At 43.6% G+C, this 15,312-nt stretch overlaps 1 pseudogene; it reads right to left on the bottom strand.

The window, feature by feature from the left end:
• Positions 1 to 809: 809 nt before the first annotated feature.
• Positions 810 to 960, bottom strand: LOC144494483 (U2 spliceosomal RNA; annotated as a pseudogene).
• Positions 961 to 15,312: the final 14,352 nt, after the last annotated feature.

Below are 15,312 nucleotides of genomic sequence, written 5' to 3'. Positions count from 1 at the left end.
CAAGGCACAAGTCAGGACTGTAATGGAATACTCTCCACTTGCCTGGATGAGTGCAGCTCCAACAACACTCAAGCAACTTGACACCACCCAAGACAAAGCAATGCACTTGATTGGCACCCCATCCACCACTGACACACAGGAGCAGCAATATGTAGCATCTCCATGATGCATTACAGAAATCACTAAGGCTCCTTAGATAGCATCTTCCAAACCCATGGCTGCTACCATCTAGAAGAACGAATGAGCAGACAGATGAGAACACCACCACCTGGAGGTGCTGCATCAAGCCACTCACCATCCTCACTTGGAAATATATCACCATTCCTTCAGCGTTGCTGGGTCAAAATCCTGAAACTCCCTTCCTAATAGCACCGCAGATGTACCTACATCTATTTCCAGTTCTCCTCAGCTCTGACAAAGGGTCATCCTGACTTGAAACATTGGCTCTATTCTCTCTCCACAGTTGCTGTCAGACCTGCTGAGATTTTCCAGCATTTTCTGTTCCTGTTTCAGATTCCATCATCTGCAGTATTTTGCCTTTATATACTTAGAAGAAAGTGCAATGGCTGTGATGGTGTTAAATTGCACTTCCTCACACCACTCTATTGGAGACTCCAGCTGCCCTGGGAGGATGGGCATCCAGATGGGTGCTGTTTTTTTAAAATCCAATTCAATCAAATCAAGTCCAATTCAGAGTCTCAACAAGTGAGACATTCCCAATCCAAGTTGACAAGGCAGGGCTCTCACCTCCTGTCTTGGGCTTTATTTACATGATCCAAGCTGATTGGAGTAGGCATTGCACCTCCTCCAAGGCTTGATCTCATTTGCATCTTAGCCAAAAGGTCGAGATGCCACTTAAAAAAATTTCTTCAAATGAAGCTACAATGTAACCTAATGACTTCAACCAAGTGCAGCATGTCGATACTACACTTGATCTTAGCCAAAAGGCCGAGAAGCGATGGGTGCTGTTGCTGCAACACTGCTGATCCTCGTGGCCTCTTCACCACCTTGACCCTTTAGGGGCCGGCTCTTATGCAGGAGGGTGTGAGAGAAAGGAGAAACCATTCATCATATCCCCCAACCAGAGATAGCCTCTCACTCATATTTGCTGCTGATAGGCTTGCCAAGTGAGCCTATTAGCAGCAAACACATGAGAGAAACTGCCTGTGATTGGAGGAGCAGCTCCTTGCTGACCTTTCATTTAACTTACCTGGTGTTTGAGCAGTGGATCTTTGGGTTGGACACAGAGGCTTGTGGGGAGAGGGGTTGGGTTGGGGCGGGGCGGGGGGGGTGGTATATGTTGTTGCCTGGGGACTAGGAGCTGGACTTGCCTGAGCTAAAACTCCAAAGGAAGTCAGTTTTTTAATGAGAAAGCTGTGAAGGCTTTCAGATATTAAAGGGTTAGAAATACAGGATGATAGTTAGAAGTCCCCTTGTTTGGGTCAAGTAGGAAAGCTTACTGATGCAATGCGATATAGCAAATTACTTATTTTGTAATACTAAATGAAAACAAGTCGTACTGATTGAATTGAGTTTAATCATAACTGCGATTTTTGCATGTTCACCTTACTGTGAAATAAGGAAGCTTATTGATTCTTATCAGGCATTGTCTCACTAAAGAAAACCCAGCCTGCCTTTGTGACACTGAAGAAAAGCTTGTGCAAAAGCAGGAATATCTTGTTCAAGTCACAAAGGAGCATTATTACTGTTAGTCCCATGGGTTACACCATCAAAAAGAATTAATACATGGCTGTGTGAATCAACTTCCATAACATTAACATACTCAAAAGTTCCTTGGGTGTGACTAATTCAAGAAGGTAGTTCCAGCAGACCCAAATTTATAACAAGCACCTTGCAGACAAACGTTATCCTGGAAATCTCCATCTACACTTCCCACTCAGAGCCTCAGAAAAGCAGCCAGCATAATCAAGGGCCCCTCACACCCCAGACATTCTCTCTTCCACCTTCTTCCATCGGGAAAAAGATACAAAAGTCTGAGGTCACGTACCAACCGACTCAAGAACAGCTTCTTCCCTGCTGCCATCAGGCTTTCAAATGGGCCTATTAAGCTGAACTTTCCCTACATCCTAACTATGACCGTAACACTATATTCTTCACCCTCTCCTTTCTTTCGCCCCTGTGTACTTTATGAATGGTATGTTTTGTCTGTATTTTTAAAAATTCATTCATGGGACATGGGCATCGCTGGCTGGCCAGCATTTATTGCCCATCCCTTGTTGTCCTTGGAGGGCAGATGAGAGTCAACCACATTGCTGTGGTTCTTGAGTCACAAGTATCATAGAATAGAAACCCTACAGTGCAGAAGGAGGCCATTCGGCCCATCGAGTCTGCACCGACCACAATCCCACCCAGGCCCTACGCCCACACATTTACCCACTAACCTATACATCCCAGGACTCTAAGGGGCAATTTTTAACCTGGCCAATCAACCTAACCCGCACATCTTTGGACTGTGGGAGGAAACCGGAGCACCCGGAGGAAACCCACGCAGACATGAGGAGAATGTGCAAACTCCACACAGACAGTGACCCGAGCCGGGAATCGAACCCGGGACCCCGGGACCCTGGAGCTGTGAAGCAGCAGTGCTAACCACTGTGCTACCGTGCCGCCCATTGTGCTACCGTGCCGCCCATTGTGCTACCGTGCCGCCCATAAATGTAGGCCAGACTAGGTAAGGATGGCAGATTCCCTTCCCTAAAGGACATTCATGAACCAGATGGGTTTTTCCAACAATTGATAATGGTTTCATGGTCATCAGTAGATTCTTAATTCCAGATTATTTCACCCACCAGGCACCGGGCGGTGCCAGCCTAACATCCTGGTAGTGCCCACCAGGCCAAGGGGATGGGGCCTGAGTGGCAGGACCTCATGGGGCAAGGCCAGACGGGGGCAGAGCCACATAGGGCTAGGTAGGAGGGGAGGGAAGGGGGACTCAGCACCAGAGTGTGGGGGCTAATGGTGGGGCTAGCCATCAAGTATTGGGACCGACCATCGCAGGTCTGTACCTGCCATTGGGGGTTGGGGCCTGTCATCGGGGTCAGGGCCTGCTATGGGGAGGCTGCTGATGTCCATGGGGTGGGGAGGGTGGCAAGGGGTGGCAGGACCACCAACTGAGAGGCAGGCGATGTCTGTGGGCTGGGGAATACTTTGAATTTTGGGGGGAAAAATCGTTCCCGTAACATGTATGATAACAGATCTATTGATGTCTTAACATATGTTTTCCTCATGGCAGGGCTCTTGCAGAATCAGAAGGTTGTGTGTCCAAGCCCAACATGGAGACTTGAGCATATAACTGACACAGTGATGTGGTATGAGGGAATACTGCATTGTTGAAGGTACTACGTTTCAAATGAGATGTTAAAACAAGGCCCTGCGTACAAAAGATCCCAAAGCACTATTCAAACAGGGGAGTTCTCCCAACATATATCCTTTGACCAATATCACCAAAACCAAACTGGTCATTTATTTCTATGCTGTTTGTGAGGCCGGCAAAAGTCATGGAAAAGTCATGAGAGATCGTGAAAAGAGTGATTTAATACAGGTTATTTCTTTTTAAAGATTGGTTCAGGTATCAAACTGTTCGGAACTTTTTTTAACTCAGTTAAATAATTCCTCATGATTCAGTCTCGAGTCTGTTGTCCAAATGAAATGTTATTACTCAGACATCAATAATATAATCATGATTTCAGTTCTACAATGGATCAGATAACCAGGTTTCTTCCAGACCCGAGGTGATAAAACTTGGTTGCTGTAGATATCTCATTTCCAAACTGTCCTGTGAGCTCTGACCTCAGAAGGCTGATCTCTTTCTTTGTAATTCATATTGCATAATACCCAGAATGTTTGCTAAAGTGAATTCCTCCTCAATCAACCTCCAGACTTGCATCATTGCTGTCTTGATGGTTTAGTGTTAGGCAGTAAATATTACAAAGGGAAAAGCATAGGCTAGATAATCTCAAATAGTTAAGTGATACAGATTGAGTATTTCCAATGTTCTGTTCACTAATGGATACTCTTGCCTGACATGGGATTTAGCCAACTGTCTCCTATACTTTGTACTACCATTGTATTGGCCAATAACTGATCCTGACACAAATTCAAACACTGCTAAACACATTGAGATTTGATTAATTATAGGACTCAGGCAAATTCTAACATAAATCCTTACCTGTGTTAGGAAATCCATTGATCTGTGTGTCCCTATAGATTGTAACATTTAAGGGGCAGGATGCTCCAGTGCTGTTGCAGTGGTTCTTGCCTAGGGTTAGACATGCTGTGAGTGTGTTGATAGTTTCCCCAGATCAGTTCAAGGGTCAGTGAAGAGCAGTTCAAGGGTCAGTGAAGTCAGTCAGAGAAGAGCACCCAGGCAGCAATGGTACTGTGAGCTGACTGTGCAGTTGGGACTCAGGAGAAGGCCCAGGAGCTGTCTGGTGGCTCCATGCTGTGAAAAAGGTTAGGGTTAAAAGAAACCCAGGGAGCCACTGATAGTGTAGTGCAGCTGTGAGCATGGGGTCAAGGAAGCCCACAATAGTGTTTACTTGGAACAGCTGAGAAAAATGAGCTCAGAGAAATTCAGGGCAATGTCAGCTTGGTGAAGCTAACTGCTTGGTAAAAAAGCTGAAACTGTGTGGGTAAGCAACTTCTGGAATCCTAGGGAATGTAGTCTCAAGAAAAGCGATTAATCTACCAGGAGGTGATTAGTTATTGAGGCAGCCTGAGTCGGAGCAGTTCTGAGGGAGTTCCGATGCTAGATCTTCGGAAGTGCAGAATTGGAATCCCTTGTGAAGGAGACAGAGTTTAATGAGATTTGATGACTCACAGTGTACCTGACGTCTGAGAAATCTGTGGGATCTGTCCTCACCACATTTACCATTTGATGTGCACTGTGGGGCGTTTGACTACAGTTTGTCTGTTAATTCATGTGTATCTCATTAAAGATGTTAGAATATAGGGCATATATATATTGTTTTACTTTTCTAATTTTGTGTTGTAGAGTTTATTGTGTTTATTCAAAATGCATTGAATCTTGTGGCTTTATTCCAAAAACAGGCGTCTTTAATCTCAACCTTTAACGACTTCAAACAAAACTTTACTGGTCTGTAACTGGACCTTGCTCGCTCTATCCCCCCCCCCCCCCCCCCCCCCCCGCCCCCACCCCCAGCTCCCCCACCCCGAGTCTTGGGGTCAGGCCAAGGATCATAACACTTATCACATAATTTTTGTTCATTAGCCAAAAAAGAGAATAGATTTTTGCCTTTACCAATAGTGCAGAAACCACTGCCTTCTTGGGGCACAGAGAAAGATCTGGCAGAGAGTACATCCTGAATGGTGCCCACCCAATATTACTTCTGTCAATTTAAAAAATACAAAATTGGGCAGACACTTTGAACTGTACTCCAACAAGATTTAAGCCTTCAAGAAAGAATGAGCCAAAAATAGAAAATGACTAAAAGTGACACTAAACAATAAAATGAAAATGAAAACAGAATGGATGAATATACCTAAAAATGAAAGGAAAGAAGCATATACTTCTCTGCTGTTGATAGAAATGTCTCTCTTCTGTTGCTGCTGAAAATTTTATAATTTTAGGTTCAGATTAAGCATAACATGGGGTCATTTATTGCAATAATTCTACAGGGACATTCTGTCAATAGTCATTTAAATGTGTGTCAGGGCTATTGCATCAATACCAGTGACCTTGTTGGATGTGCAGTTGATTGCAGTCAATAAACAGAAATCATTAGATCACTTGCACATTACCAGTCCTCCTATTTGACTGGTGCCTCTGACAAAGATAGCATGACTGTGATTTCTTCTATTTTCCCATCAAATGAACCTCCTGGGATATTATTGCAGAAGTTGCTTTCTTGAGGTATTTCAAGTGAGATGTGTTACCAATTCCTGTTGGAAAACTCAGGATGTTGACCACCTTCCTTCTTCCTCTTACATGGGAATGAAACAAGTTTTAGTCAAGCTTGCATTTTTTTTATTCTTTCATGGGATGTAGGCCTCTCTGGCTAGGCTAACGTTTGTTGCCCTTGAGAAGGTGATGGTGAACTGCCTTCTTGAACCACTGCAAAACAAGTGGCACAGGTACTCTGAGGGAGGAAGTTCCAGAATGTTGACCCAGTAACAGTGAAGGAACGGTATAATTTCAAGAATGGTGTGTGACTTGAAGACATATTTGTAGGTAATGGTATTGCCATGAATCTGTTTCTCTCATTCTTCTAAGTGTTAGAGGTCGTGGTTTTGGAAGATGCTGTCCAAAGGAGATTTGGTGACTTGCTGCAGTGCATCGTATAGATGATACACACTGCTGACACTGTGCATCGGTGGTGGAGGCAATGAATGCTTAAGGTGATAGATGGGGTGCCAATCAAGTGAGTTGCCTTTTCCTGAACAGTGTCAAGCTTCTTAAGTGTTGTTGGAGCTACACTCATCCAGGCAAGTGGAGAGTATTCCATCACACTCCTGACTTGTGCCTTGTAGATGATGGACATGCTTTGGGGAGTCAGGAGGTGAGTTACTTGCCTCAGAATACCTAAGCTTTGACCTCCTTTTGTAATTCATATACTTATATGGCTGGTTCAGATCAGTTTGTGGTCAATGGTAACCCCCCAAGATGTTGATCTTGGGGATTCAGTGATGGTAATGCCATTGAATGTCAAGAGAGAGTTAGATTTTCTCATTTTGGAAATGGCCATTGTCTGGCACTTGTGAGGCAAAAATGTTGCTTGTTACTTATCAGCACAATCCTGGATGTCGTCCAGGTTTTGCAGCATACGAACACAAGTTATTTCAGTACCTGAGGAGTCATGAATGTTACTGAACATTGTGCAATCAGTGAACATCCCCACTTTTTCTATTTATTTTTATTTATTAGTCACAAATAGGCTTACATTAACACTGCAATGGAACAGATTGGCTAGGTGCGTAGCTAGTTTTGTTGGAATTAATTGAATTGGCTGAAGACTAGCATTTGTAATGCTAGGGACTTCAGAAGGAGGCCAAGATGGGTCATCCACTCTGCACTTCTGGCCAGAGATGGTTGCAAATGCCTTGTCTTTTGCACTGATGTGCTGAGCTGTCCCATCATTGAGGATATCTGTAGCACCTCCGGTTGTTTAATTGTCTACCACCATTCACACCTGGATGTGGCAGGATTGCAGAGCTTAGATCTGATCTGTTGGTGCTGGGATCGCTTAGCTCTGTCTATCGCATGTTACTTCCACTATTTGGCATGCAAGCGGTCTTGTGTTATAGCTTCACTAAGTTGACACCTCATTTTTAGGTATGGTTGATGCTGCTCCTGGTACACCCTTCCCCCAACTCTTCATTGAACCTGGTTTGATAGTAATGGTAGGGTGAGGGATATGCCGGACCATGAGGTTACAGATTGTGGTTGAGTACAATTCTGTTACTGCTGATGGCCCACAGCGCCCTATAGATGCCCAGTTTTGAGTTGCTGGATCTGTTCAAAATCAATGCCATTTAGCAATGTGACAGTGCCACAAAGTACGATGGACAGTATCCTCAATGTGAAGACAGACTTCATCCCCACAAAGACCGAGCGGTATTCACTCCTACCGATATTGTCACAGACAGATACATGTGAGACAGGTAGATTGTTGAAGATGAGGTCAAGTAGGTTTGTACCCCTTTGTAGGTTCCATAACTGCCCGTTGCAAGCCCTGTTGAGCAACCATGTTTTTCAAGAATCAGCTATCTCAGTCAATAGTGGTGCTGCCAAGCCACTCCGGGTGATGGACATTGAAACCCCCCACCCAGAGTACATTCTGTGTCCTTGCCACCCTCGTGCTTCCTCCAGGTGGTGTTCAATATGGAGGAGTACTAACTGATCAGCAGAGCAGGGGTTGGGGCAGGGGGTAGGACGCGCAGAGGCGGGGTGGTGGTAATCAAAAAGCAGTCTTCTTGCTCATGTTTGACCTGATGCTATGAGACCTCATGGGGTCTGAAGTCATGATGAGGACTCCCAGGGCAACTGCCTGCTGACTGCAGATCACTGTGCTGCCACATTGAAATAAATGATGACTGAAGTTCAAAACAGGAACTGCATTGTCATATACATATAGAATAAATTACAAAGCTCATATCTATGCACACTTCCTGCCACTCTTTGCATTATAAATTCATATGTCCACATTTATTAATGGTAACTGTCAGTATAAAACAGGTTATTACACCCTCCTCCAAGTGCAGAAGTTACCACTGGCAGGAGAGTATAATGACAAATTCATAGAGGCAGTATGGACCTAGGAATTCACAAGGGAAAAATATGAAAATAAGGACAGAATGTACAACTTAAAAATGAGTACTGAATTATTCATGCCTTGATCCAATTATCCATTGCTGCCTAACCCCACTTCACCTGAAGAGTACGTTTGATCTTGACTCCCTATGTGCAATGCCATGGGATATCAACCAATATATATGGAAAGTCATAACATATTCATGGATTTGATTGGCCTTAAAAGTGTACTTTTCATATTAACAGCATTGTCTAGAACTTATATCCTTTAGAATTACTTATAAAATCATTCTGTCCCTGACATTCTCCTGATCTTCTGTCATAACTTCAACCAGGGGATTAGAGGGATATCCCAGAAGGAATGGCAATTTTAAACCATGTATGTTATTTCTAAGGGGCTCCTGTGATCTCCCGTTGAAGTTACACGATGTCAGGAAAATCCCCACAGATATTTCATGACTTATATCTCTTAGGTAGGAAAGTGCAATAATCAAAATATGAATAAATGTGAAATTGCTCATATTAATTTCACAGAAAGATGGTTGGTCAGGAGTTAATGACTGTCATTGTATTAATATTTATGCCTCTTCAAATACTGAAAAACAAGTGGGAAAGCTGTGTGTCCCAAAACTGGGTCAGGGGTTTCTTTCTGACAGAATAAATTTGAACTCACTGGCATCGTTACTTTTGAGCAGTGGGTTTCTAACTTGCCTATGTAAGGTCTCTTGTGCAAATAATGACACACATTCCTGGTGAATCCCTGTCTTACCCTTTAGCAGACCATGTCAACCAAAAAGGCTTATTTTATCATTACAAAATATCTTCATTAGGAAATAGCGGCGGAAATAATTGCCAGTCAATCAATAACTACAGACTGAAACATAGAACGCTGAGATCTTTATAGATTGTAATCAAGAGATATGGTATATCCAGCCCCAAGTGTTCTTAAGAAATGATGCCCCCATCTGTCAAGAGCTGAGGTTGCTGGTGGGGCGAGCTCAATTAGAGCCCTCCCTACCAGCGTGATGTCGTGGGTCCCGCCTCCTTGATTTTTTTTGTCTTTATGTGCCAAAAAGTATGGTCGGAAACGCCACTTTTCCCACCTGAGTTGGCACTTTGGGCAGGATTCCCCTCCCCCTCTGTGGTGTGTTTCACAGAGCATGCTGCTTGCTGGTGCTGGGATCTTATGGTCCCGCCATTGTCAATGGGGTTGAATGCGCACCTTGCTGCCGGAAAACCCATGGCAGGGGTGCGCCGTCGACGGGATCATACGTTTCTGCCAACGTAAACGGCCGCAAGATTTCGGCATTCGTCAAAAAATGAGAAAATTCCACCCTCGAAAATTGGATTGATAGATGTTCATTGAGGAAAGATATTAAAGGCTATGGGTGAATGGAGTTAAGTTACAGGTCAACCATGATCCAACTGAAAAGTGAAAAAAGATTGAGGGGCTGAATAGCTTACTTCTGTTCCTAAGATTAGTGAGATGTAAGTGGGAGATTTAAGGAGGTGGCTAGTTTTGGAAAACAGTTATTTCGGATTGTCCATACAGTGGCAAAGAAATATAAGAACATAGGAAACAGGAGCAGGAATAGGACTTAAGGCCCCTCAAGCCTCCTCTGCCATTCATTAGATTAATGTCGATCTTTGACCTCAATTCCTTTAAAGTAAAAGTTTATTTATTAGTCACAAGGCTTACATTAACACGGCAATGAAGATTTACTGTGAAATTCTCCTAATCATAACAGTCCAATATCTGTTTGGGTCAATGCACCTAACCAGCACGTCTTTCAGAATGTGGGAGGAAACCAGAGCACCCGGAGGAAACCCACATAGACATGGGGAGAACATGCAAACTCCACACAGAGAGTGACCCAAGCCAGGAATTGAACCCGGGTCCCGGGCGCTGTGAAGCAGCAGTGCTAACCACTGTGTACCGTGCCGCCCCATTTTCCCTTCCAATCCCCATATTTCATGATTTCCTCGAGAGTCCAAAAATTTATCAATCTAAGCCTTGAACATTCTCAATGAGTGAGAATCCAGAATCTTACAAGGTAGAAAATTTCAAAGATACCATCCATCTTGGTGAAGAAATTCCTCCTCATCTCAGGCTGAAATGATGGCCTCTTATCCTGAGACCATGCCTCCTGATTCTACACTCTCCATCCAAGGGAGACAACTTTCTTTGTATCGACCTATCAAGACCCCTCAGAAACATATAAGTTTCTTTGAGAATTTCACTCATTCTTTTAAACTCCAGAGAATATAGGCTCACTTTATTCCATGTCCCATCGGAGGAAAAGCCTCTCATCCCAAGAATCAATCTATTGAACCTTCGCTGCACTGTTGCTGCACTGTCACCAAAGCAAGTCATACGTAAATAAGGGTACAAAAACTGCACACAGTGCTACAGGGAAATGGGAATCGCTTTCCAGCTGTTAGGGAAAGCAACCTCAAACACAATTGATGGAAAACAACTGTATATATAATATATCAATAAAAATAATGTAACTAAATGTTAGGGCATCGTTTGCATCGGTTGGGGATTGTAATAGTTTAATGACCTACGTCTGCATCAAAGTTAGATTATAAGCAATATTTCAGTAATATGTAATTTGAAGGAGCTTTCACAGGCTCAGTTCCACAGTGAAGTGGTACTTCAAAAAAGTACCTTTAATCCTGCCAAATCAACTAAACCAACTCGAAAGCAGTTTTTCAGGAATTGGGCTGACAAGTCAGTTAGATTTAAGAGCTGTCAGAACAGTGTGCTGGAATGGTGATCTCAAAGAACAAAGAAAGGTACAGCACAGGAATAGGCCCTTTGGCCCTCCAAGCCTGGGCCGATCATGAGCTCCATCTACTTTCTTACCTCCACCAGTCTCCCAGACACCTGGTGTTCCCAGGCCTGCTGAGTCTATCCAGCAATTTCTTATTTCCAGCTTCCGCAGTATTTTGCTTGTATTCTAGTGTGATGGAATACTCTCTAATTGCCTGAACAAGTGCTATTCCAACAACACTCATGAAGCTCGACATCCAGGACAAAGCAGCCCGCTTGATTTGCATCCCACCTTTCACCTTCAACATCTACTGCTTCCACAACTGATACACAGTGGCAGCAGAGTGTACCGCCTACAAGGTGCACTGCAGCAACTCACCAAGACTCCTTCAACAGCACCTTCCAAACTTATGACCGCCACACCTAGAAAAGCTATAGATGTATGGGAACCCCACCATCTGAAAGTTCCCCTCCAAACTACTCACCATACTGACTTGGAACAATATTATGGTTCCTTCACTGTCGCTAGCTCAAAATCCTGAAACTCCTTCCCTAACAGTTCTGTTGGTGTATCTACATGGTACAAACTGAAGCAGTTCAAGAAGACGGCTCGCTACCAGCTATCAGGGGAATTAGGAAAGGGAAATAAAAATGCTGGCCTAGCCAACAATGCTCACATCCCATGAAAGAATAAAAAATAACTTTACTGATCCTGAGATGAGGGGTTATCCTATGAGGAAAGGTTGGGCATGTAGCCACTGGAGTTTAGATGAATGAGAAGTGATCTTATTGAAATATATACAATTGTCAGGGGACTTTGACAGGGTGGATGCGGAAAGGATTTTTCTCCTTGTGGGAGAAACTAGAACTAGCAGACACTTTAAAAATATGGCGCCTCCAATTTAAGACAGGAAGAGGAGAACTTCTTTCTCTCAGAGGGTCATGAGCTGTGGAGTTTTCTTCCCCAGAGAACAATGGATGCATTGAATATTTTTAAGCTTAAGTTAGATAGATTCTTGATTGGCAAGGAAATCAAAGGCAATGGGATTAGGAAGGAAAGTGGAGCTGAGGACCCAATCAGATCAGTCATGATCTTACTGATTGGTGGAGCAGCTCAAGGGGCAAAATGGCCTCTTCCTGTGCCAAATATGTATATTCGCATGACTCAGAAGGTGAATTATTCGCCTCAGAATTCCCAGTCTCTGACCTGCTCTTATCACCACAATATTCACATGGTGGCACAGTAGTATCTGGTAACCCCCAGGATGATGATAGTGGGGAATTCAGCAATGGGAATGGCATTGAATGTCAAGGGGTGATAATTAGGTTCTCCCTAGTTGGGAATAGTCGTTACTTGACGCTTGGGTGGCATGAAGGGGTGCCAGGGTGGTTAGGCCAGTGGGGAGGGGAAACTCAGGAGAGGGGAGCAGACCTTGAGGCAGGCTCCAATGGACCCAGGGGACCCATAAAGGAGGCAGAACCTCCAACTCACCACCAATCTTGAACAATGAAAATTAAAAAGTTTTTAAAGTTTATTTATTAGTGTCACAAATAGTCTTACATTAATACTGCAATGAAGTTATTGTGTGGAGATGCCAGCGTTGGACTGGGGTAGGCACAGTAAGAAGCCTCACAACACCAGGTTAAAGTCCAATAGGTTTATTTGGTAGCACGAGCTTTCGGAGCACTGCTCCTTCATCAAGTGAAGGGGCAGAGCTCCGAAAGCTCGTGCTACCAAATAAACCTGTTGGATTTTAACCTGGTGTTGTGAGACTTCTTACTATGAAGTTATTGCAAAAACCCCCTAGTCGCCACATTCCGGTGCCTGTTTGAGTACACTGAGGGAGAATTTAGCATGGCCAATTCACCTAACCTGCAAGTCTTGTTGCAGACTTCCCATTTGACACAGACCACCACTCAAAATGAGAAAATTGCAGTGGGCATGGGAGGAAACTCTTAGGTGACCATTAATTGACCACTTATGGACTTCGATTGGGTCATTTGCACATTCTCCCCTTGTCTGCGTGGGTTTGGACTGTGGGAGGCTCTGGTTGCCTCCCACAGTCCAAAGATGTTAGGTCGGTTGGCCATGCTAAATTGCCCCATAGTGTCCAAAGACGGGCAAGTTAGATGCATTAGCCATGGTAAATGTGCGGGGTTACGGGGACTGGGCAGTGGGGAGGGCCTGGGTGGGGTGCTCTTTCGGAGAGTCAGTGCAGACTCAATGGGCCGATTGCCCTCTCTCTGTAGTGTAGGGATTCTATGGTTCTATTGGTCATGGGTGTGCAGGCTGCCATATATCTCCCTCGTCACTTGTAAAATTCATATGGTGGCACAGTGGTTAGTGGATCACAGGCACCTGGATTCGATTCCCAGCTTGGTATTTTATCTGTGTGGAGTCTGCATGTTCTCCCCATATCTGTGTGGGTTTCCTCCAGATGCTCCAATTTCCTCCTACAGTCCGAAAGACGTGCCAAATTGGTGCATTGGCCATGCTAAATTCTCCCTCAGTGTATCCAAACAGGCGCCGGAGTGTGGCGACTGGGGGATTTTCACAGTAATTTCATTGCAATGTTAATGTAAGCCTAATTGTGACACTAATAAATAAATTTTTAAAATTCATTCAGGGGTAGTTGAAGGCAGGAATGGCACCCATAACATCATGCCCAATTTTACTCCCCTATCCACCTTCCTTACGCAGGATGCATAAAAATCAATATGTCTTTTATTTTTCACTTTTCCTCAGTTTGTCTCCTCATGCCTCTTGAGCATCTCACTCCTCCTTTTCAACTCCTGATCCCCACTTAACACTTACTGGTCATTCTTTAATTCCCCTGTATTTGTCTATCATTTTGTATGTTCCCCCATCTCTCTTCCTTTTCCCTGTTCCTTTGTAAGTATTATTCATCTGTAATATTTTTCAGTTCTGAGGAATGGTTTATACCTGAAACATTGCAAACACAGATGCTACCTGACCTACAGATTTTCTCCAGTATTTTCTATTTATGTTTTTGGATTCAGAATGGTTAGCATCCACAGTATTTTGCTTTTACCTCCAGAGGACTCGAGACTGGTTGCATTCCTGCACTGCACAGAGAGAAGTGCTTGGTTGCAGCTGGGCAAGGTCAATACATCTGCTATTGAATTATTATTCATTTTAATAATAATTTTAATAATTGCGCTCAAACTTGTTGAATTCTGTGATGCAAGGAAACAATGTCATCATGTGGCCGTGCAAGACAGATTAAGCAGTGGAAGCCACGCCTGTGCCTGTAGCCTCCCTCAATGTATTCCTCCTATCTCTTGCTATTTTTTTAAAAATGCATAAATTACTTCTGACACTCATGCCCTTCCTCTCTCATAACTCCTTCCTGGATGTTGTGCATGTTTTCCTGGAATGGCCTCTGATGGTCCCATGCATGGAGACACCTCCCTACCTGTGCCCTCCTTTAGGTTCACTCGTGCTCCAGTACTAATTTGCCCAAAGAGTTTGATTATTTCCCTCTATTTTGCTGAATTCGGATCCTCCCCTTCCTCAAACATAGCGCAAAGCTTTTGCCTAAAGAGACGTCTGTTGATTATCATGGGAAATATTCACCTCTGATGATCTGAATGTAAAAATTAGGAAATTATGTCTTTTGTGCAGAACATCATGTAAAATGCAAGCATGTTTTAATAAGTATGTCATTACATATTTATATAACACAGATCCAAGAGGACAATGAATATTACAACTGTCAATGTTCTTTAAACATTTACCTTTACATATGCCACACAAATCTATCCCTTTATCTCCACCAACAGCCCCAAGGTTCTTGCTCCAGGGACATATTTGACAATTTAACTGGCAGATGGAGCTTCTTGTGATGGATTTAAATATTAGGAATTTGTGCATAGCGGTCAATGCATCCAATTTACAATCTAAGCAATTATCTGTCCACTTGTGTCAGCAGCTTTCCCATTGCAAGAGGCTCTACACTAAGAATGTGAAATTATACATTTTTGCCATCTATCCTGACTCTTTGGTTGACATCAATTCCTGGCTGAGCGTAAATTTGTTTCAGTTCTGTGTAAGAAAATCTGACTCTGTCCCTCTTAACTCTTTCTGGCATCCATGTACTTCCCTGGCCCTGGCCACAAATCCACCCATTTAGTTTACATCTTGAGGTGTGCAATTGAACTTCCTGTTTGAATTAGGGCAGAGTTTCTCAGTCCTGGATCTAGCTTGTTATCAAGATTGTTCTCT

The sequence above is a fragment of the Mustelus asterias genome, chromosome 5 (genome assembly GCF_964213995.1).
Source record: "Mustelus asterias chromosome 5, sMusAst1.hap1.1, whole genome shotgun sequence".
Lineage (NCBI taxonomy): Eukaryota > Metazoa > Chordata > Chondrichthyes > Carcharhiniformes > Triakidae > Mustelus > Mustelus asterias.
Note: the sequence above shows the minus strand (reverse complement) of the source record. Positions and strands in the feature narration are given on the sequence as shown.